This window comes from Protopterus annectens, chromosome 12.part0, assembly GCF_019279795.1.
Source record: "Protopterus annectens isolate FY-2018-M chromosome 12.part0, PAN1.0, whole genome shotgun sequence".
Classification (NCBI taxonomy): domain Eukaryota; kingdom Metazoa; phylum Chordata; order Ceratodontiformes; family Protopteridae; genus Protopterus; species Protopterus annectens.
In genome coordinates this window covers 843,633,931-843,658,172 of record NC_056746.1, presented here as the reverse complement: position 1 = coordinate 843,658,172, position 24,242 = coordinate 843,633,931, and positions in this window count along the sequence as shown.

Below are 24,242 nucleotides of genomic sequence, written 5' to 3'. Positions count from 1 at the left end.
ACCAAGTTCTTGTATATCTGCCATGGCTCAGTGGTAATTCATGCAGACTAGTGTTTCCAAGGTCTGGGGTTTGAGACTGACAGGGGTATTTTATTTTGCTGATGAGCAGACTACAGGCCTTGTCATACAGAGTGACTAAGGCACTTTTAAGCAGTTGTAAGCGGGTTTGTGCTGGTTCGTGCGGTGCTTACACATGCACACACTCACTTAGCTAAGCGCACACAAGCGCACACCCGCTGACTACTGCTTAAAAGTGCTTTCTCCCGCTAACACCCGCGCTAATTTCTTTTAAAGAAAAGAAAATGGGGAGATAGGAAAGTGGTGAAAAAGGGGGCACAAAGAGGGTAGGACAGTAGGAAAACAAGCTCGGGATGTGCAGGAAGGATGTAGAGAAGGCCCATAGCTGCCCATTTCTTTATCAGCAACAGCTGTGCATATGTGTGAAATTTGGTGTGAAATTTGAAACCTTCCACCCTGAGAGAGGGGTGAGGACAACAAAATATGTTGTACTGCCAATTAGAATTATCAGTTTACATGTCCAGTGAACATGTGTGCGAATTGGGCAGCTATGTATGGGGCATAATTTTTTTGTGGGAACAGAGTGCCCTTTTTTTATTTTTTTTTCAGGTGAGCGTGGAATGTGAGGTACAGGAAGTAGGTATATTTGGGGAGGTAGGTTGGGGAGGTTAACAGAAAGACAAACAAGATGCATACAGGGGCATAGTATGACACATGTAGGGGGTAAACACAAATGATGGGGATGGATATTTGGATATCGCAAGCCCATGAGCCCACAGATGGCAACAGTGGAACTGAAATCCCCACCCATGGGTAGTTACCACTGTGCCTTCACAGCCCAGGCCGGGGCTGTGCTGGGGGCTGGATAGGATGGGCAGGCACACCCGTGAGTTGTGCCACCCTCGCCTCAAGCTGGCGTAGGGGATCAGTCACAGAACGCCTGATCTCACTACGCACCACAGACCGGACCCTATGGAGGGTGAGTGGAGGCTTTCCTCCGGCCACGCTTGCAGAGGGGGGATGAGCCCCATCCCCTGCAGTGCTTCCACCTGAAGGTGGCACAGGGACACCGGAGGAGGAGGTCCCGGCCTGGGCACTGGTGCCAGGTGCACTCACCAGCTGAGGTGGGAGAGGTTGGTCCGCTGGAACCCGCCTTCCCTGTTGTCCTATGTTTAGCAGTATTTTATGGCATTTTGGGTTAGTAACAAACAACACCATTCAAAATTAGTTGTAACAGCATGCATCAGTATTCCCATTAACCAAACACCCATGAATTCCGAACATTGAGCAGCAAGCATAACACATGCATATTTAGAACAACAGTGCACATTCCAACAGCATGCAGGGTTGATTGGTGGCAACAGGCCATCAGGTTTGGATATGTGAACGGGGCACATGCATCAACATACATGCAGATATGTATGAACCAACAGGACAAATGTCCATGGGAATTAATTGTGAATACACATACCCGGTTTGGTGTGGAATGGCATCATTTGTGAAAATAGGGTAAGGTGGAGAAATTTTACATTAACAACTAAAACTACCTATACATATATTGTACATTCCTAGTAGATGCAGATATATATCCCCTACATGCATTAGTACAGTTTCCTGTATGTAACCTTAGGAATGTTGGTGATGGGGATGTTACTGCTACATTAATATGCATTCCATTTTTATTCATATATGTTCATATCTGGCTGTGTTCAGGTACAGCATCCTGCTACATTTGATTTATATGGGTCTAGACAACTGTGGATGTTCAGCATTTCATACAACCATACTATTTCCATAATGCAAGGGTACAGCAACATATCCAATTTGTGGGACGGACACAGTCCATGTTCTGTATTTTATTTAACACATGACACTCTTTGGTTATGGCTGTCTCATTCATTTCATAATGTAGTGACTGCAGTATACCTTTATTCCTGACTTATTACAGCTTTCTTGGTAGCTTCAAACTGTCTTTCTCACACTGTCTCAGTTATTTTATATTTACATTTCAGACTGGTACTTAATTCTAGGCTTTATTAACATTTATTACTGGTTTACAACAACCCTTTCCAGCTGACTCACTTATTTCATATGGCAGAATTTACAAGGATGTATTTGACACTTGTCTATCCTTTGTTGATTGATTACCACTCATTTTCTGGCTGCAGCAGTTATCTGATATTACAATACATGTGGGAACTCTATTTGAGACTTGTTTAATCTTTATTACTGGATTGCATTACACTATTTTCCAGGCTGCATCACTTATCTAATCTTACAATACTAGCAGAATCTTTCTTCTAGGCTTATTTGACCTTTATTAGTGGGTTACAACACTGAACTCTTTTACAATCTGTCTCACTTATATTCTATGACAATACCAGCTAAATAATTACTAACCTGCCTGGTGGCACAACCTCAGCAGCCTATCAGCATAGGCTCGCTGATTCGCGGAACAAACACCTGCAGCTGTAATATAAAGGAAGTAATATTGGAACATACGTCTCCATACTAAAGGCTAGGATAGCATTTCTTACATACTTAATTACATGGATACTTACTCAGTAGTGGGGCGTTGGGCATTTGGCGGGCCTCCTGGATCCAACGGTTCAGTTGGTCCTCCTTCCGTCACTTCAGGTCCGCATGGTGGTGACGGAGCTTTTCACCAGTACTCGGAATGCCTGTGGCACTGGTGAGATCATGTGCCAACCGGTTCCACGCCTCTGCCTTGTACGCACCCCAGTGAACCTGGCCCTGCATGAGTTGTGCTTCATGATCATTGACTAGGAGCCAAACCATATATTTTGACTCCTCAACACCCCACCTTTGTGCTCTAAAATGACTTCCCTCTCCTGCACCTGCCATCTTGACTGCAAATGGGTACCACAATCAGTTATGCTGTGTATTCCCTCCTATGGGGCTTATATATGCCGGTTTTCCTGCACTTATCTGTGATTGGCCATTTTGGATATTTATCAGCTTAAAAAAACCTCCTTTGTCATGCTTCTATTTCCATTCATTCCTATATATATGCTAATACTGCATTTCTCAGTACAACTGTCATGGCTTAGTGGTTCAGTACTTTGACTATGGTGCACAGTATCCCAGGTTTGACCCTGGGCATTGCTTTTTTTATTTTACTACTGTCTAGACAGACTAGGAGGTGTGTCTGTGTAAAGGCGGCTTTGATACAGCTTGCCCAATGTTGCCCGACGGTGAGCTGGTTGGCACACTGCGCATCTCCACGCAAACAGCTTATGCTGGGTAACGCGTTATTTAGCTATGAGCACTCATATTATGCTGGGTGAAGCACTGCTGAACTACGAGCACTCATTTTAAGCGTGTTAAAGTGCTGCTCAACTCCGGACACTCATATTAAACCTGTTAAACCACTGCTCACCTGCGGGCACTCATATTAAGCTTGTTAAAGTACTGCTCACCTACGGGCACCCATATTCAGCTTTTTAAAGCCTTGCTAAGCTATGGGCAATTCTGATCCTTTTTTTATATTTTATTATGTTGGAGTTCTTCAAAAATACATGGCCCATTTCATTGCATTTTACTTAAATTATAGTTATATATATATATATATATATATATATATATATATATATATATATATATATATATATATATATATATGTCAGGGGATTGTTTCATGCTTATTTAAATAAAAAGGGAAAATGATGTTGTGGGGGCTCGAACCGTGACTACCTCCTCTTTGGCCAACGTCTCTACTGCTACGCTATTGCTACTTGGCTTAATTTGCATATTTAGATCTTATATGCTTTTCAATGTCTGCCAACTGTGGCTGAGCGGAGGGCATACACGCGCAAACGAGCACAACTATGGGCAAACATTTTGGAAATTATAAAAAAAAAAATTAAACTGCTATTTTTACGTTTTACATTACAGTTGGGTTTATAGTCTGTGAGGGCATGTGTGGTGTGTTCCATGACATTTCCGCGGACTTGCTCATGGGTGTTTACTTTCAGGACTCTGACTCTTCTGGGGGCATGTCCCTTTGCAGAACTCGGCATTCGGACACCCCCCCTACTTTCCTACACGGACCGTGTTAGCCTAGGGTATGATTCAGCATGCCCTCATAAATATGCATGGCATGCTGACGTCATACTGTTAGACTGCAGCCTCCGTGTAAGACATATTAACTCGTAGACGGAGGTTTCGTGAATCCGGCCCTATGTGTATGCTGAAACGTTTAATGTTTCGAATTGCTGGATTTGCACAGCTATACCAACAGCATACGGGGGATTATTAATGACTGCTGTCCCCCTAGGGGTCAATGAGACCTGGGAAAATTTGCTTTTTGATACTACAACTGTGAAATCACAAGACAAAATAGCATTGTACCTGCCTGTTACACAAAAGGGAATTGTATGTTTTTACAAAAATGATACTGTTCAGGTAGGTTGGAGTAATTGTAATGTGACTGTTCCTTACAAATGTTATACCAAAGCTAATAATGCAGGTTATATCTGTGATGCAAACTATGACTCATATCTCGAGTCGATTCATAAGACTATTGATGAGATACAATGTAATCCTGTACTTTTAAAACAACTATCTATTATTGCTAAGAAAATGTTTCATGCAAGGCAAGTGTATATTAATACTAAAGTAGAGAATTGTTATTTTGTTTGTGGGAAAAAGGCATACAAATGGTTACCTGAGAACTGGTCCGGCAGTTGTTTTTTGGGTTATCTGGTTCCGGCCATACGACACACTGCAGTCTTGCCTCAGGGAAGAATTCAAAATGTCAGAGAGGTCACCAAGAAAACCGAAAATCCAATCAGAAGGCCTGAAAATCCAATGGGACGAATTGAAGCAGGCTGGAGAAACCATAATTCCATGAAGAATAAAGACAAATTAGCACACATGGACTTGAGTGACACCATCATATCGTGGGCAGGTATAGCCCCTGCATATGGCGCAGTGAAATTGATTTGGGAGCTGAGAAAACTGTCCAAACTTCTCGAAGTAATGAGTAATGCAACCTTTTCTGCTCTCGAATTAATGACTGATGAACTGAATACTATGAGAACTGTGATACGTCAAAACCGCATGGCTCTTGACTTCACCCTAGCGGCGAAAGGTGGTACATGCGCTTTAATAAAAGAGGAGTGCTGTTCCTATATTCCTGACAACCAGCATGAGATAAACGACCATCTTGAGGTGATTCAGCAAGTGTCGACCATGACCAAACCAGGCCCAAACCCACTGACGGACTTTTTCCAGAATTTGTTTGGGGGGTGGGGTAGCATCCTAATGAACATCCTGATTGCCATTTGTGTGGGATTACTCCTATTAGGAGTGTGCGTTTGTTGTGGTATTCCTTGCATGAAAAGATTGATTAAAGATTTTATAGACATGTCAGTTTCTGAGACTTTATATCAAAGTACTGAAATTGAAGAACTGCTGAAGAATGAAACACTTTCATGAGTTTAAACTGAATGACTCTCAACTGCAAATCTTGAACAGAAGAGGTTAGGAGAAGAAGCAAACTGTTTATGCTTTTGAAAATAGAATAAAAGTATTAACAGGGGGGAAATGTTAGAAAAATATGTATTAATGTGTATGTTTAGTGCTTATTAGAAGCTAAAAGGGTTAACACATTTCATTCTATTTTATGTACAGCTTAATTCTGTATGAAATTATAAGATGCTTTTTCACACTGCAGTATGCTTTCTGAAATTTCAAGATGCTCTCTGACCTAGTATTTGCTAGCACAGCAAAATTCATGTTATGCCCTTTGGAAATGTACTGAAAAGCAGGTGATTATCTGCTAGGTCAGGAAATGAATGAATAGTGAATGAATAGAACAATACAGTTTTCTATAATGTGATTGAATATGAACAATCAGCCCTGTTCGTGTTATGAGAACATGCACAGCTGCGGAAAAGAAGAGGTACATCAGACAAAGACTGCTTGAAGAAATAAACTGTAATCTGTACTTGCTTTGTGCTCGAATTAGCCATAGTACCTTGAATGGTGACAATACATAGTGGGAAATTGTATCTGACCGGTGGTCATCAAGGCCACGTTGTTTTTCTTAGGAAGTTTTTTCATAAACTTGATGTGCCAGCAGAAAATCATGGAAAAACAGCTGCTATGAAATAATATTGAAAGAACTTGTGATTTGTTATGTCAGCTTAGTAGGCAATACCTTGTAAGAAATGTATAAAGATGGATTCACTTCCTGATTTTAGTTAGACAAACTCTGTATTAGCACGTTTTTGTCTCCTTGCTGCAAGATTAAAGTGCCTTAACCTGAACCTACCGTGTATTGATCTTTTTGAAGTTTATTTTCCTTTGACAGGTACCATCCTAATGAACATCCTGATTGCCATTTGTGTGGGATTACTCCTATTAGGAGTGTGTGTTTGTTGTGGTATTCCCTGCAAGAAAAGATTAATCAAAGATTTTATAGACATGTCAGTTTCTGAGACTTTGTATCAAAGTACTGAAATTGAAGAATTGTTGAAAAGTGAAACACGTTCATAAGTTTAAACTGAATGACTCTCTTAACTGCAAATCTTGAACAGAAGAGGTTAGGAGAAGAAGCAAACTGTTTATGCTTTTGAAAATAGAATAAAAAGTATTAACGGGGGAAATGTCAGAAAAATATGTATTAATGTATGTGTTTAGTGCTTATTAGAAGCTAAAAGGGTTAACACATTTCATTCTAATTTATGTACAGCTTAGTTTTATATGAAACTAAAAGATGCTTTTCAAACTGCAATATTCTTTCTGAAACTGCAAGATGCTCTCTGACCTAGTATTTGCTAGCACAGCAAAATTCATGTTTATGCCTTTTGGAAATATACTGAGAAGCAGGTGATTATCTGCTAGGTCAGGAAAATAATGAATAGAACAATACTGTTTTCTATAATGCTATTAAACTTGAACAATCAGCTCTGTTCGTGTTATGAGAACACGCACAGCTGCAGAAAAGATAGATACAGTTGAAAAAAGACTGCTTGAAAAAATGAACTATAATCTGTACTTGCTTTGTGCTCGAATTAGCCATAGTACCTTGAATGGTAGCATTGCTTTTCCATTAGCCATAGTACCTTGAATGGTAGCGGCTTTTCTGCCATTACTGTTAACTCCTCATTGGAATAGTACAGATCCTGACTGGCCCTCCTGTTCGGTTACAAGCGTTAGGATAACCCCCCCACTTGATGCCCACCGCATGGATCCTAACTCCCTGACGCTGACCTACAAGGACCCCTAGTGCGAACGCACAGACTAGCCTCCACCCAGGACTATTGCAACTAGTCAAACGAATACTTAAAATCCCAGGGTAAAGGACCTTTCAAACCCAAAAGTGTACTTTATAACTAGCGACTGTGGCAGAAATTGTATCATTCTAGTATATCACACCAGCTATTTATCCTACTAGTTCTACTAGCGGACATTAATCTAAAAGCAAAGCAAAACAAGCAAGCTTACATTGTGTTCGCAGGTTCCTTTAGGACCCAGGAAAAACCTGGGTGGTGTACTCACTGACGTCAGCAAGGTAGCACTACCCACAAGCGGCTTTTCCGCCATTACTGTTAACTCTTCATTGGAATAGTACAGATCCTGACTGGCCCTCCTGTTCGGTTACAAGCGTTAGGGTATGTTTTTCTGATACATGCAAGCTAAAGTGCATCCATGGTTAGCGTTCAATTGCTGTGTTTTGTTTTTTGACCTAAAGAGTAACGTCCTGTTTGGTTACAAATGTTAGGGTAGGTTTTCTACTTTATACAAGCTAAAGTGCATCCATTGCTAGTGTTCAATTGCTGTGTTTTAGTTTTATGACCTAACGAACAACGTTCTGTATGGCAACCTTTACTACAAGTGTCTGATATATAGAAGGCTTAAACTAATGTGAAACTAGCCTAGTGAGCGATTTCTCGTACTTTGCTTTAATCGCTTTAAACAGTAGAAGCAAACAGCATAATAGCGTTTTATACTAACATACGCAAGTGTTGTTGTTTACTGTGCGCACCCACGCTGAAGGGCCTAATCCATCGTGGTGTCGTCTGGCGTCGCCTTAGACGCTTATCACATGTAATTGCTAAATGAATGGAAGCGTTAGGGTATGTTTTTCTGATACATGCAAGCTAAAGTGCATCCATGGTTAGCGTTCAATTGCTGTGTTTTGTTTTTTGACCTAAAGAGTAACGTCCTGTTTGGTTACAAATGTTAGGGTAGGTTTTCTAATTTATGCAAGCTAAAGTGCATCCATTGCTAGCGTTCAATTGCTGTGTTTTAGTTTTATGACCTAACGAACAACGTTCTGTATGGCAACCTTTACTACTACTGTCTGATATATAGAAGGCTTAAACTAATGTGAAACTAGCCTAGTGAGCGATTTCTCGTACTTTGCTTTAATCGCTTTAAACAGTAGAAGCAAACAGCATAATAGCGTTTTATACTAACATACGCAAGTGTTGTTGTTTACTGTGCGCACCCACGCTGAAGGGCCTAATCCATCGTGGTGTCGTCTGGCGTCGCCTTAGACGCTTATCACATGTAATTACTAAATGAATGGAAGATTGTATTACAATGCATACAATGAGTACTGGGCTTTTTCTATTTTCTTTTTTCTTCTTAAATTACTGACTCTAATATTAAGATTTAGTGGAGCGTTGCTAAATAACTGCTTTAAACCTTTATTCATATGTACTTAATTTGTCCTTGAACAACCAGTAATATCACTATTAACAAAACTGTTTGCTGGACTAACACATGGCTGTAACTGCTAACTGCTTATGCTTAGTGTGTTAAGTGTACTATGACCCTTTGCTGTTACTTAGCAGTATTGTCATGTTACTGTAATGTTCTAATCATAACCTGCTAGAGCTAACTTGCAGTTTGTTGATAAGCCTTCCATCTCTCTTACTTCTATTTCTCTTTAGATAACCCCCCCACTTGATGCCCACCGCGTGGATCCTAACTCCCTGACGCTGACCTACAAGGACCCCTAGTGCGAACGCACAGACCAGCCTCCACCCAGGACTATTGCAACTAGTCAAACAAATACTTAAAATCCCAGGGTAAAGGACCTTTCAAACCCAAAAGTGTACTTTATAACTAGCGACTGTGGCAGAAATTGTATCATTCTAGTATATCACACCAGCTATTTATCCTACTAGTTCTACTAGCGGACATTAATCTAAAAGCAAAGCAAAACAATCAAGCTTACATTGTGTTCGCAGGTTCCTTTAGGACCCAGGAAAAACCTGGGTGGTGTAGTCCCCGCTCCGCTTCGCTCGGGCTCGCTCCGCTCCCCACCCTGCCCCCTATTCCCACCCGCCCCCACTATCTCTACATTTATAGGGTCACTTAGCCCATCCCCCTTTACGACTAACCAACCACAACTGTCCCACAATCTGACTCCTTTCCCTCCCACTTCCTTGTACTGCCTATACAACTAAGGCTACTCCCTTGGACCACCCACTTACCAACCTTTATTCATCTTCCCTCCTTTTTCCCCCCTTAGCTTTTTTATATCCCCAATTTTTCTAAGGTTTTCTATCAGCATTTCATACTCACTAACCTCTCCTCTCACCATGGATAGACACTTGTTTACTATCCTCCCCTTCATATAATTTCTTATTATTATTTCTTATCTTCTAACAAGTTACGAAACTCTACCCCTAGTAGGAGCCCTCCTCCCAAATGGTCACACCTCTCTACACTCCCAAAATCCCTCTAATCTCATCCCCCCCTTTCACTACCCCAGTAATAACCTGTTCTTCAAAACACCCCATCTTACTCCTCGCCACCCTAAAGCACCTAGATCTAAGGACACTCTCAAACTACTAATTAAACTCCAAAAAATATTTGACTACTTGAAAAAATCCATCACAAAAGATGGCGACATTCACCCCAACCCAGGCCCTAACTCTGACCCAGGCCTCAACATCTTGAATTCAGCTAGAACCTCAGCGGGCTCCCTCCTTATCTTTCACCTCAATCTAAGAAGTATCAATAATAAGGTCCATAACTTACATGCCATGCTTGCAACCCACTCCCCAGACATTATGTGCCTAACGGAAACATGGCTAAAACCTAGCACCAAGGATGAAGAAATCATCCCTCCTGGGTATAACATTCTCAGATCTGATCATCTAACTAGAAAGGGTGGGGGAACAGCTGTCATGTTTAAGAACACGTTGAGCATCACTACAAATCCCCTCCAACCCTCAAAAATTCCTAACCTTGAACTGCTTGCCCTAAAGCTATCCCTCAACAAACAAAAAAGTATTAATCTCATAGTAGTCTATATACCACCAGGAAATAACGTTGAAAACCTTGAACATATCCTTAATTGGTTAGCTACAACCTATCCCCAAGAAACCATAATACTAGGAGACGTTAATATCGATTGGTCCCTCTACTCCAATCACTCAAATCCTCTCCCCATTAACTTGCATGGCTTCCCTCAAAATATACTATCTACCACCAGAATTGGGAATGCTCAACAAAAGGAGAGCATCATTGACTGGATCCTTACTAACAAAGCCCCAAATAACTATATTGCAGGGACTCTTCCCAATGACCTTAGTGACCACCTTATTACCTTTATCTTAAAACACAAATGTCCAACATCAAACCATCCCCAAACCAGGCTGGTCAGGAACAGTAAGAATTTTGTCCCACAACATTTTCTTGCTGACCTCAAAGCATGTAACTGGTCCTCCCTAAAAACGCTCCCCTTAGAGGACAGTGTCTCTTATTTTAATGACACTTTCCTTAAGATACTTGACGCTCACACTCCTAAAAGACTGACCAGGACCAAGGAACGTATTGCTCCTTGGCTAACAAAAGATACCAAATCCAAAATTAAACTCCGGGATCAGGCCTGGAATAAATGGAGAGCTACCAAAAACCCCCTGGACCGGATCAAGTTTCTTCAGCTTAGAAACTCAACCAAATTAGCCGTCTTGACTTGACAAAAAAACAATATTTTTGTCACCTCCAAGACAAACACCAGCATAATCCCCAAAAATTCTGGGCTGGTTTCAATCATCTCCTTCGTCCAGGAAAATCGACCACCCCCACCCCTGGAAAACTCATCGGCAAAGATCCAGGTGAAATAGCTAACACTTTCAATACATTTTTTACGGAGACCATCCAGTCTCTAGCCAATCAGCTTACCAATACTCCCTCATCCACAACCTCAACTAATAACCCTCCTCAGTCCTCCCTTAACTTACAACCCACACCTACCTCCTACATTCGTACCCTCTTGAAAAAACTCAAACCAACTACCTTAGCGGCTGACCTACTCCCAGCCAATTACCTACAAATAGCATCTGACGCCATTGCCTACCCTGTTTCAATCCTTATCAACCGATCTATATCTGAAGCTTCTATCCCCTCAATCTGGAAAATCTCTTATATCATCCCTCTCCATAAAGGTGGATCCTCCACTGACACATCTAACTACAGGCCAATAGCTATACTGTCTCCTCTAGCCAAAATTTTGGAACGCTGTGTTCATAAACAGCTCATTACCCATCTTTCTCAAAATAACCTCCTGTCTAACACCTAGCATGGATTCCGCCCCCATCACAGCACAACCTCTGCTCTTCTCTCCTTTGTTGATTCAATCAACCAAAACCGCAATAATAAACTTATTTCCTCAGTGCTTTTTCTTGACCTATCAAAAGCCTTCGACATGGTGAACCACCAACTACTAATACAAACACTGCAAACCTTTCATCTTAGTAAATCAACAATAAGTTGGTTTAACGACTACCTATCGAGTAGAAAGCAGGCAGTTCAGTGGCAAAACCGGCTATCAGACCTACTCCCCACTAATATCGGCGTTCCCCAAGGATCTATCCTCAGTCCCCTTCTCTTTTCCCTATTTATTAACAGTTTACACACGATCATTCCTAAAGCCACTTGCATTCAATACGCAGACGACTCCGCCCTGATATGCTCGGACGTTTCTCTTGCCAAACTCCAAGTTGCAACCCAAAATTGCTTCTCCTTAGTTGAAAAATGGTTCTCAGAACTAAAGCTTCTACTAAATCCAACCAAAACTAAATTACTTCTATTTTTCCCCACACTAAATACCTCCCAAGGAAAAGAACCACCTAATACTACTACCCCAACCTTCTGCATGTCCTCCAACAATGGAATCATAATCGAACCCGTCTCCCACACCAAACTTCTTGGGGTGACCATAGATAACAAACTTAAATTTGATACACATGTCAGTCTGACCATTAAGTCTGTAAACAAAAAACTCGGGTCTTTGTATAGAATAAAAACTTTCTTAACTCCGCACACCAAACTAACTATTGCTAGGACCCACCTTCTGTCCACACTCCTCTATGCTTCTCCTGTATTCTCCTTCCTCAACAAGAAGGAACTCAACAAACACTCTACTACCTATAACCACATAGCCAGATTTATAACAGGGATGCCCTATCGGACCCATCACTGCCAAAATCTAAGGACCCTGGAATGGTTAGAACTCTCCAACACTCTCAAACTCAACCAACTCACTGAGGCATTTAAAATAATTAATCATCCAGAAAAAACTCCCTCACTGAACAAAATACTTACCCCTTACTCCAACCTCACATCCCTTAGGTCATCCAAAAGCCTACTAGTTCAAACCATCAAGTCTAACAACTTGGGAGGCGAAGCACTCTATACAAATTCCATTGGCAAATCCTGGAATGCCCTGCCAAATAACCTAAGACACATGACCTCTCTTCACCAATTCAAAAAAACACCTCAAAGACCTATTAAAGTCCCAATGGCTATGCCTTGCTCTAATCCTGACTAATACTAAAACTCTCCTGGCCCACTAAAGTCCCTACCTAACCCACAAACCTAAGGTCTCGACTAATTCTAATGCTAGTTCATTCTAAGTATTGTACTTCTTTTAAACAATTGTATAACATCTATGTCTGATTTCTCTTTTAATGTAATAACTATAACTTTATCCTTGAATGTTATGTTTAACTACCTCTGATATTGTGGAGCTTTTCTCCCCGGGCCTCTACTGAAAATGGACATGTATCCAGCTAGACTAGCCCGGTCAACAAATGTAAAATAAAATAAATAAAAATAAATAAATTGCATAGTGAAAAGTTGTATCTGACCAGTGGTCATCAAGGCCATGTTGTTTTTCTTAGGAAGTTTTTTCAGTGTCAGCAGAAAATCATGAACAAACAGCTGCTATGAAATAATATTGTGAGAACTTATGATTTGTTACGTCAGCTTGGTAGGCAATGTCTTGTAAGAAATGTATAAGAATGGCTTCACTTCCTGATTCTAGTTAGACAAACTCTGTATTAGCAGGTTTTTGTCTCCTTGCTGCAAGATTAAAGTGCCTTAACCTGAACCTGTCATGTATTGATCTTTTTGAAGTTGTTTTTTCCTTTGACACCTTGCTAAAGCAATGCTATGTATCATGTCAATATCCAGTCCTTCAGTTTGTAGCCATTAATGTATATCTGTCATTTACACCCACCTCCATCCTGATCCATTGTAAGCACATCACCTTTTTTCATATTATATGCTTGCTGACCTTTTTCATCTCTGTCTGATACCCTTTACATCCTTTAGTCTTAACAAAATGCATTACCACACCACACATGTGCACAAAAAGACTTATAAAACATTTATCTGTGCTATACATTGCACAACAGTTGACAGAGAGCAACTTCACTGTCCATATCTATGCACAGAGAAAGGACACATCTAGTCCATGGCAAAAATAGAGAAAAATCCTCCAAATGTGCTAAGAGTAAGACCTTGACATCCATTGTGGAACTGAGCTGACTGCCAATGCCCAACACCAGACAAAACTGAAATAAGGTCACAGCAACAGTTTCACTTTAACAGCTTCAGGGCTCATTGTAATTATTAAGTGATGTGTTCACTGTTGATACACTTACTGGAAGGGTGTTGGTCCCCTTTAAGTTCTATGTTGTTTACCAAAGTTTATTTTTCAGTCTTCCACAATGTATGAACATTCCCTTGAAATGTTTGTTTTCTGACCCCTTCACTGTATGTTCTGTGACTTTACTTGATAATACACTGGTCAAGACAGCAGGGGTGCAGCCAGGATTTTCAAATTTGTACTCACAACTCGCAGACCGCTGCCCCCTCTACAAGCCACACCCACATTAACACTGCTGACCAAGCCACTCCCCCTTCATATTGCTGATTTCTGAACAGATCACTGGCAAGTACATGCCAGGGTAGTAATTACTTACATGATGAAGCAGCATGAACATTTCATTCCAAAAGTGGATCTTAAGCCAAAAAACAAAACACCTTTCCATTTACACTATGGTAGATCAATCAGTTTGCCTCCTCAAAGATTGCTCTTCTTCCCCTTGCAGCTCCTAACCCCTGTAGTGGCTCATTAAAGCTCCAGTACTGCTGCCAACTAAAGGACTGGCAGGCTGTATTAATATGTGTATGCTTAATGACAAATTAATAATCAAGTGTTTTTAATATGCTTTTCATTCTATTTCTTATGCACTGTGCTTTATAGGTTCATAGGTTCATAGGTTCATACTAGGCTATCTGCCCTAGGGCATTTATAAGCCTAGCCAGAGTGTATGTGGCTTACATCACCCCTTAGGATGAGAATACTACACCCTTTTAGGGTTTAGTTTACTATGCCTCTGTCTAGTAGTGACACAGAGATGACCCCCGGGGTAAACCTACGATCTCCCATCCACTCGTCGAGATTTCTCTTGAATAGATTCAGTGAGGGGCTCTGCCTAACATGGACTGGGATTCTGTTCCAGAGTGTAGGGAGCCTCTGGGTTATGAATCTGTCCCTCCAGCACGTTCTATTTATTTCTGTGTTGAGGTTTAAGTCACTTGTTCTCGTGGCTCTGATGGATTTGGATTTTCTGAGGTGGAGCATGTCCATTAACTCAGGATTGGACATGGCCTTGTACGTCAGGCACAGATCACCTCTGAGTAGTCGGTATGCGACTGAATAGAGCTGGAGTTTTCTCAGTCGGGCAGCATATGACATATGTTTAAGACCCTTTATCCTCTTGGTGAGGAACTTTTGGGGTCTTTCCAACTGCTGCAGGTGTCGGGTGAGATACATCCCAAATGGGGCATTGTACTCAATCATTGGCCTGATAAGAGAAGAGTACAGGGCACAATGACCTCTCTTGATCTAGATGTGAAACCCTTCATGATAAGGTGGGCAATATAGAAGGTCTTCCTAACCACTTTGGCAATGTGAGTGTCAAATGAGAGGTTACTGTCAACCTGGGTCCCTAGGTCCCTGATTACCTCTTCCGTGTAATGGATTACCTCCTATGTGGTAATTTGTCGGTACCTTGTTTTTCCCAAAGGGTATGACTATACATTTTTTTGCGTTCAGCTTAAGGCCATGGCTCTGGCACCAATTATCCATTTCTATGAGGCCTCTCTGAAGGATGTTTGTGTCCGCTGGAGTATCAATTATGGCGCCCAGTTTGCAGTCATTTGCGAACTTTGTCAGCCACAATCCTCCTATGTTTGCCTGTACCTCGGAAAAATAAATGCCGAACAGGAGGGGTCCCAGGACTGAGCCCTGTGGGACACCGCTTGTGACTGGCTTAGAGTCTGACATAGCTCCAGCAACTCTGACCTTGTGGGTTCTGTCCTTGAGCCAGTTTGCAACCCATCTTGTGACATATGGGTTTACATTTAAGCTGGTGAGTTTGTCTATGATGCCCGAGTAGGGTATTGTGTCAAAGGCTTTTGCAAGGTCAAGGTAGGCTGTGTGAACTGCCTTACCCTCATCAATGGCCTTAGTGACTGTTTCAAAAAAGTCGACCAAGTTCAAAAGGCAGGATCTGCCCTTGACAAAGCCAAATTGGGTAGGATCCAATGTCTGTAGGTCCCCAATGTCTTTGTTTATGAGTTCCATAATGATCCTCTCCATAGCTTTGCAGACCAGGCTCGTCAAGCTTATGGGGCGGTAATTTTCCTTTATATAAATTGAGTTTCATATGAGACCAAAAATATGCCTTATTGAAACTGCAACATGCTTACTGAAACTTGCAAGTTGCCCTCTGACCTAGTAACTGCTAGCACAGCAATATTCTTGTTTATGCCTTGTGGAAATGTACTTGAGAAGCAGGTGTTAATCTGCTAGGTCAGAAGCATATGAATAGACAATATACCATTGAATAAATGTAATGATTCCAGACAGACAGCCTTGTTCAGAGGATGGGAATCTCTGCAGCTGCAGTAGTTTAGAGATAAGTTAGACAAAGGCTTATTAGAGAAATGAACTGCTAGCATTGTGTTCGATTTAGCTATAGTATCTTGAATGTAACATAACAAGTATCTAACTGAAAGTAACCAAGGCCATGTTGTTTTCCTCAGGATGTTTCACATAAAAATTGTTTAAATCAGCAGAAAATCATGGGAAAGATGGTCAGCAGATGATGACCAAGAGGTGGTAATTCGTTACGTCAGCATGGTAGGACAGGATTAATTTGATAACCTATAAAAATGAATGCATTTCCTGTTTCTGGTTAGACAAACTCTGTATTAGTAAAGTAAAAACAAATGAGCCAGCGGAGTTAATGCTCAGCGGAGCTCCCAACACAAAGAAAAATAAAATAAAAATAGATGCCGCTGAGCAAGACAATGGAGGATGTCGAGAAAGTACAGTCACAGAGAACTCCTAAATCCAATGGCCAATGAAAATAATAATCCAAAAGCAGGCAAAACTTATTGAGAAGCAGGTTTATTTGTAAGAACAGGTAAGCGCTTTCGCAATAGCTTCTTCAGACCTTATCACATAAAGCATCAGAAAACACTGCTTTAGATAGACAAAAAGGCGCCAAAGTCCTATCAACATCTTAAAGGTATATAACTCATTAAAACCCATTAAAAACATCATATATAGATACCCATAGACAGTTGATAGATGCAGTAACATATAAATACATCTAGACAAAGTCATATGAGCAAACAACCATCATTATAAAAAAGAAAAAATGTGTAAAAAATATATAACAATACATGTGATATCAAAATATATGTATATATATATAGGAAGTTAAATAAAACCACAGTATAAAATTATGAGACTCTTAGCATCTCTTGACCAACAACCTCCTAGATTTCAGCAATGGACGTAGGGGAACCCTTCCATTCAGACCTGGTGTGGTATCAGCCCTGAACTTGATAATCCAATGGATTTCCCTAGTCTCAGTATAGTTGCTGATGTCCCCTCTTCTGTTGGTTCTTGAGATCTGTTCTAGAATTCTAAACTTAAATTGGTGCTCTATACCTTCCTCATTCGTGTGCTTAGATAGTGCATTGTGCAGACTACCCTTCCTCGTATGGTACACATGCTCGCGAATCCTATCCCTTAATGTCCGATTGGTCTTGCCTACATAGTAGGCTGGACATGCTGTACAACAGGCTAAATAAACCACATCTCTGGACATACAATTACCTCTCATTCTAATATGGTAGATGCCAGAGCCATAGGGATAGTAAAAGTCAGGGTCAGTCGCTATATATGAACAAAAATTACACTTATTACAGGTGGTCATATAGGGACCTGATGGAATAAAAGGGTCATGATGTATCCTCGGGTAGCAGAGCAAACTCTTTAAATTCTTCTTATTACGATACACAAACCTAGGTCGATCACCTGTAAGGGTCTTAATGGTTGGATCTACTGATAGAACATGCCAGTGCTTGGAAAAAACATCTTTAAGTATACCGACATCTCTAGTATAAAAGATGGGAAAAACAATTCCATCATCTAAATGAGATCCACCTCTATTGCTATTTAGATCATTCTCTACGTCACCTGTGTATACTTCCATGGCCCCTTGTGAAAAATATGGTTTCGCTCTATCTACCCTGAGATGCTGAATATCTCCCATCCCTCTGGAAATGTCAAAGTGGCTGTAGCCACGTTCAATTAGTTTGCTGCTAAGATCTCCTAGTTCACTCTCCAGGTGAGAATCTAGGGGTGTGTATCTGGACATCCGCATGGATTGTCCCTTCACTATGTTCTTATATACATAGCCAGGATGCATACTTGAGCGATGCAGTAACATATAAATACATCTAGACAAAGTCATATGAGCAAACAACCATCATTATACAAAAGAAAAAATGTGTAAAAAATATATAACAATACATGTGATATCAAAATATATGTATATATATATAGGAAGTTAAATAAAACCACAGTATAAAATTATGAGACTCTTAGCATCTCTTGACCAACAACCTCCTAGATTTCAGCAATGGACGTAGGGGAACCCTTCCATTCAGACCTGGTGTGGTATCAGCCCTGAACTTGATAATCCAATGGATTTCCCTAGTCTCAGTATAGTTGCTGATGTCCCCTCTTCTGTTGGTTCTTGAGATCTGTTCTAGAATTCTAAACTTAAATTGGTGCTCTATACCTTCCTCATTCGTGTGCTTAGATAGTGCATTGTGCAGACTACCCTTCCTCGTATGGTACACATGCTCGCGAATCCTATCCCTTTCTTAGATGTCTTTGTTGATAAACTACCATGTGGGATAGTCAACACGGGTGTGTACCGTAAGACTTGCTATAGGAACACACTGTTACATCGCTCAAGTATGCATCCTGGCTATGTATATAAGAACATAGTGAAGGGACAATCCATGCGGATGTCCAGATACACACCCCTAGATTCTCACCTGGAGAGTGAACTAGGAGATCTTAGCAGCAAAAAATTGAACGTGGCTACAGCCACTTGGACATTTCCAGAGGGATGGGAGATATTCAGCATCTCAGGGTAGATAGAGCGAAACCATATTTTTCACAAGGGGCCATGGAAGTATACACAGGTGACGTAGAGAATGATCTAAATAGCAATAGAGGTGGATCTCATTTAGATGATGGAATTGTTTTTCCCATCTTTTATACTAGAGATGTCAGTATACTTAAAGATGTTTTTTCCAAGCACTGGCATGTTCTATCAGTAGATCCAACCATTAAGACCCTTACAGGTGATCGACCTAGGTTTGTGTATCGTAATAAGAAGAATTTAAAGAGTTTGCTCTGCTACCCGAGGATACATCATGACCCTTTTATTCCATCAGGTCCCTATATGACCACCTGTAATAAGTGTAATTTTTGTTCATATATAGCGACTGACCCTGACTTTTACTATCCCTATGGCTCTGGCATCTACCATATTAGAACGAGAGGTAATTGTATGTCCAGAGATGTGGTTTATTTAGCCTGTTGTACAGCATGTCCAGCCTACTATGTAGGCAAGACCAATCGGACATTAAGGGATAGGATTCGCGAGCATGTGTACCATACGAGGAAGGGTAGTCTGCACAATGCACTATCTAAGCACACGAATGAGGAAGGTATAGAGCACCAATTTAAGTTTAGAATTCTAGAACAGATCTCAAGAACCAACAGAAGAGGGGACATCAGCAACTATACTGAGACTAGGGAAATCCATTGGATTATCAAGTTCAGGGCTGATACCACACCAGGTCTGAATGGAAGGGTTCCCCTACGTCCATTGCTGAAATCTAGGAGGTTGTTGGTCAAGAGATGCTAAGAGTCTCATAATTTTATACTGTAGTTTTATTTAACTTCCTATATATATATACATATATTTTGATATCACATGTATTGTTATATATTTTTTACACATTTTTTCTTTTTTATAATGATGGTTGTTTGCTCATATGACTTTGTCTAGATGTATTTATATGTTACTGCATCTATCAACTGTCTATGGGTATCTATATATGATGTTTTTAATGGGTTTTAATGAGTTATATACCTTTAAGATGTTGATAGGACTTTGGCGCCTTTTTGTCTATCTAAAGCAGTGTTTTCTGATGCTTTATGTGATAAGGTCTGAAGAAGCTATTGCGAAAGCGCTTACCTGTTCTTACAAATAAACCTGCTTCTCAATAAGTTTTGCCTGCTTTTGGATTATTATTTTCATTGGCCATTGGATTTAGGAGTTCTCTGTGACTGTACTTTCTCGACATACTCCATTGTCTTGCTCAGCGGCATCTATTTTTATTTTATTAAACTCTGTATTAGCACGTTTTTGTCTCCTTGCTGCAAGATTAAAGTGCCTTAACCTGAACCTACCGTGTTTTGACCATTTTTAAAGTATATTTTTCCTTTGACAGATTGGTCCTTCGGACCAGAATACGTATCTCTCGCTCTGGACCTAGGTCAGAATTGGGCCCGGTGGCATGCATCCGTACGGAGAAGAGGCCAAATTGGCTCTTCTGCTTTGAAAGACCTCCGACTGAATTGTCGTTCGAAAGAGGCCAGCCACTGTTTCTGATCTGGGATTGGAGGACGAGTCAACGATCCGGTGGATCAACTCATGGAGGGTCAGGTAAGGAGGAATTACCTTATTTTTGTTTCAAGATCAGGGACTAGTTACAGAATTATTCTTTTCTTGTCAGGTAAATTGCTTATGCAAATTAGAGACAGAAGAAGGTGTTACTGTTTTTTGTCATCGATCAGGGAAACAGAATAGGTAGACAGTTATTCTAAATAAACTGTGAAAAAGGTGTAGATTTGTGGTACCACGTGATAGAAAGGGTTACGTAACAATTTACAGCTTAGCTAAGACACCAATGGGAAATCAGTGCACAAAAAGTTCCCAGGACACGCCCCTAACTGAAGACACGAAGTATATGCAATTACAGCGTTCCGATAATGTTAAAATTTATACCAAATGGGTTGATAAGTACAAATTCGAGGGTAATTTAGATCAACTCGCACTTATGAAACCTGTAAAACAGTTAAAAATAGACATGAAAGGCAAGTGAAAAAAGCAGAGACAATTAGGAGTCCCTCAGGTGCACAGGTGGCTTGAGGAAGCAAATCGTAGGGAGCAAAGAATTAAAAATTCAAAAACTATGTTTTTAGACAAAGAAGATAATAATTTAGTAATAGCGACGGCCCCTCCTTCGCCCCCTCCACTTCCGTTACCAGAATATGAAGCGAGTGGACGAACTGATCCACCTCCGCTATACCCAGCTGTCCCTGCAAAAACACAACCGTTTGGCAGGGATCCCATCGAGACCAGGTCTCGAACACGCGACTTGAGGAGGGAAATTGAATTAAATGAGTTAAATAGAGCATCACAAGCTATGAGTGAAGAAGAGATATGTCCGCTCATAGAAGTACCGAATCCTCAGGCAGGACAGGCAGGACAGGATCCGACTCTTTTAGTTTATAGACCGTGGACACCGGAAGATATCCGGAAAGCCACAGAAGGTATTCCCCACCCAAAAGTGAATTTTAGGAAGTTTTTAGAAGATTTACAAGGTATGAGATTAAGTTACCATTTGAATGGAGAGGAAGTAGAAAAAGTAGTTAGACAAATTGTAGGTCCAGATTGGCACATGATTTGTGGCAGCTGGAATCCTCGTGACGCACAACTTAGACCACTCCCACATACTGATGCAGAACTGGATGGCAGAGTGAAAGGTCTGACAGACCGAATCTCCGAAAAGTGGAAGCCTAGGGCTGATTGGACTTGTATCAATCAATGCATACAGCAGGAAAAAGAAACAGTAGATGGGTACTATGCCAGATTATTAGAATGCTTTAACAATCATAGTGGCATGATAGTTCCTGAAAATCAAGCAAATGATTCCCCTTATGAACAACAATTGAAAAACGCATTTTTGAAAGGGTGCATTGCACCTATTAGTAGCTTCATTACGAAGCATATGATAGATCATCGAACAAGTAGGTTACAAGCCTTACTTGAATATGCTAGACATGCAGAAAGACATTTTAATAGTAAAAAGAAACAGAAAACCCAAGTATTTTCAGCAGAAGATGGGTCAGAAGTATTTGTAGTACAAACTTGGAAAAAGGGTAAGAAAAATACCCAGGGAAATAAACAATCTGACAAACGATCAGAAGATTTCGAAGAAAAAAAGAAAAAGGGTGAGTGTTTTAAGTGCGGGAAAAAAGGACATTTAGCAAGGGATTGCAGGCTAAATAAGAAGGCGACTACAGAAAATAAGGAAGATGAGGAATGACTATATGATAGTCAGGAATCATTGGGTGAAAGTGAACAGGAAAAGGTAAGTGTAAATGTGATAGCAGGAGAAGAGGATGTGACACAAGGGGTAGAGGATGTATATGAATACACAGACGTAGAAGAAAATTTAATTTTGGACCTAGCTCTTTTGAGCTTAGACCTTTACTTAGCAGACACAAAACCGGAAGTGACGCTTCTGGTGGAGGGGAGGGAAGTTAAATTTTTGTGTGACTCAAGGGCTTCACGCACTCTGATACACCCTTCCAAACTACAGAAAGATACAGAATCACCAGACTATACAGTAGTGAAAGCAGCTAATTGACAACTATATCGGGAGCCACTCTCCCGTGACATTACAATAATAGACCCTGTTTCAGGGATGACTCAGAAAAGTAAAAATGTAGTTTCTGCAAAATGCCCAGTGAATCCTTTGGGTAGAGATTTAATGCAGATATTTGGCATAGCAGTAGTTCTAATCATGCAGGGTATGGAAGCACAGCGACAAATGGACACATTTGTAGTGCGACCGGAGGGTGAAATGCATTATTGGTACAGCCAGGACTTGGTTACGACTGGTCCAGGGGCAGTAACCGAAGAACTAATGAATGTAGCTATCAGCAAGTTCCCCTCCCTCGACATTGACAAACAGCATTTGTTGCATTGTACTCTATATTACTGTAATAGACCAGGTCCTGATAAAGATTATGAACAAGAATTGCTTCAGAACCATGCAAATAGGCTGGTATTGCGAAATTTGTACTGGGATGCAGAAGGGAACAGTGTAGCAAGCTGTTCATTGCCCCAGGAATTTTTGACACTCTACAAATCTAATCGACTGCCCCATGTTAGTTTGACTAAGAATAAAACTTTAAAATGGGCAGACTTAGGTGAGAAAGTCACGAGGTGGGAAAAACAGACAGAACTAGAACTCTCAGAACAAGTAGTACAGAAACAGAAATTGAACTGGATCACACAGACACACCCAGCTGTACACTCACAGGCTAGTGAGGATAGTTGAGTATTACTATTATTGGAAGAAGAAGAGGAAAAAGCCTTGCGAGACATACCAGACATTCTCTGATCAGCAGGGAAATCAGATGTAGGACTAATACAAACAGCAGGACCAGTTACCATAACGCCAAAGTCAGCTTTTAGACCACAGAAAAGACAGTATCCCTTGAGAAAGGATGCAGAGGTAGGAATCAAACCTATCATAGCAGCCTTACTTAAGGAAGGAGTTTTAAAAGAATCCCCTGATTCACCATGTAACACACCTTTATTTCCTGTCAAGAAAGCAAATGGGGAATAGCGTATGGTCCAAGACTTACAAGCAGTGAACAATGCAGTTATACCCAGAGCACCAACGGTGCCAGATCCACATACCTTACTGAATGATTTAAAGCCAGAACAGAAATATTTTTCAGTGGTAGATATAAGTAATGCATTTTTCTCTATACCGATACACCCTGACTGCCAATATTGGTTTGCATTTACATTTCAGGGAAAGCTGTACACATATACCAGATTACCGCAGGGGTATTGTGAAAGTCCAACGATATTTGCACAAGAAATGGCAAGCAACCTGGCGGGATTTATCCCACCGAAAGGTAGTCAGATTCTACTTTATGTAGACGACATTCTGCTGGCAGCCCCCACCCAGCAAGAATGCAAAGAAGACACGATAGCTTTGTTACAATTCTTAGCTACTCAAGGTCACAAAGTAAACAAAGACAAGTTACAGCATTGGAGAAAACAAGTTAAATACTAAGGATATGTAATATCCAAAGAAGGTAGAATATTACATGAAGACAGAAAAACAGCGATTTTACAAGCACCTAGACCAGCTACCAAGAAGGAAATGATGTTCTTCCTGGGAACTACTAATTTTTGTCGGAGTTGGATACCAAACTATGCTTTGGAATCTGCTCCGCTGGCTGATTTAATATTTAAAAAGCAGATGGCTGCACAGGATTTATTACAATGGACACCTGAAGCAGAAGCAGCTTTCTGTAAGCTGAAACAATTGATAGCATCATCCTTAGTTTTAGGATTACCAAACTATAACAAGCAGTTTATTCAAACTGTAGATTGCAAGCAAGGTTATATGACATCAGTGTTGACACAGCAACATGGGGACAAACAACGCCCCATAGCTTATTATTCATC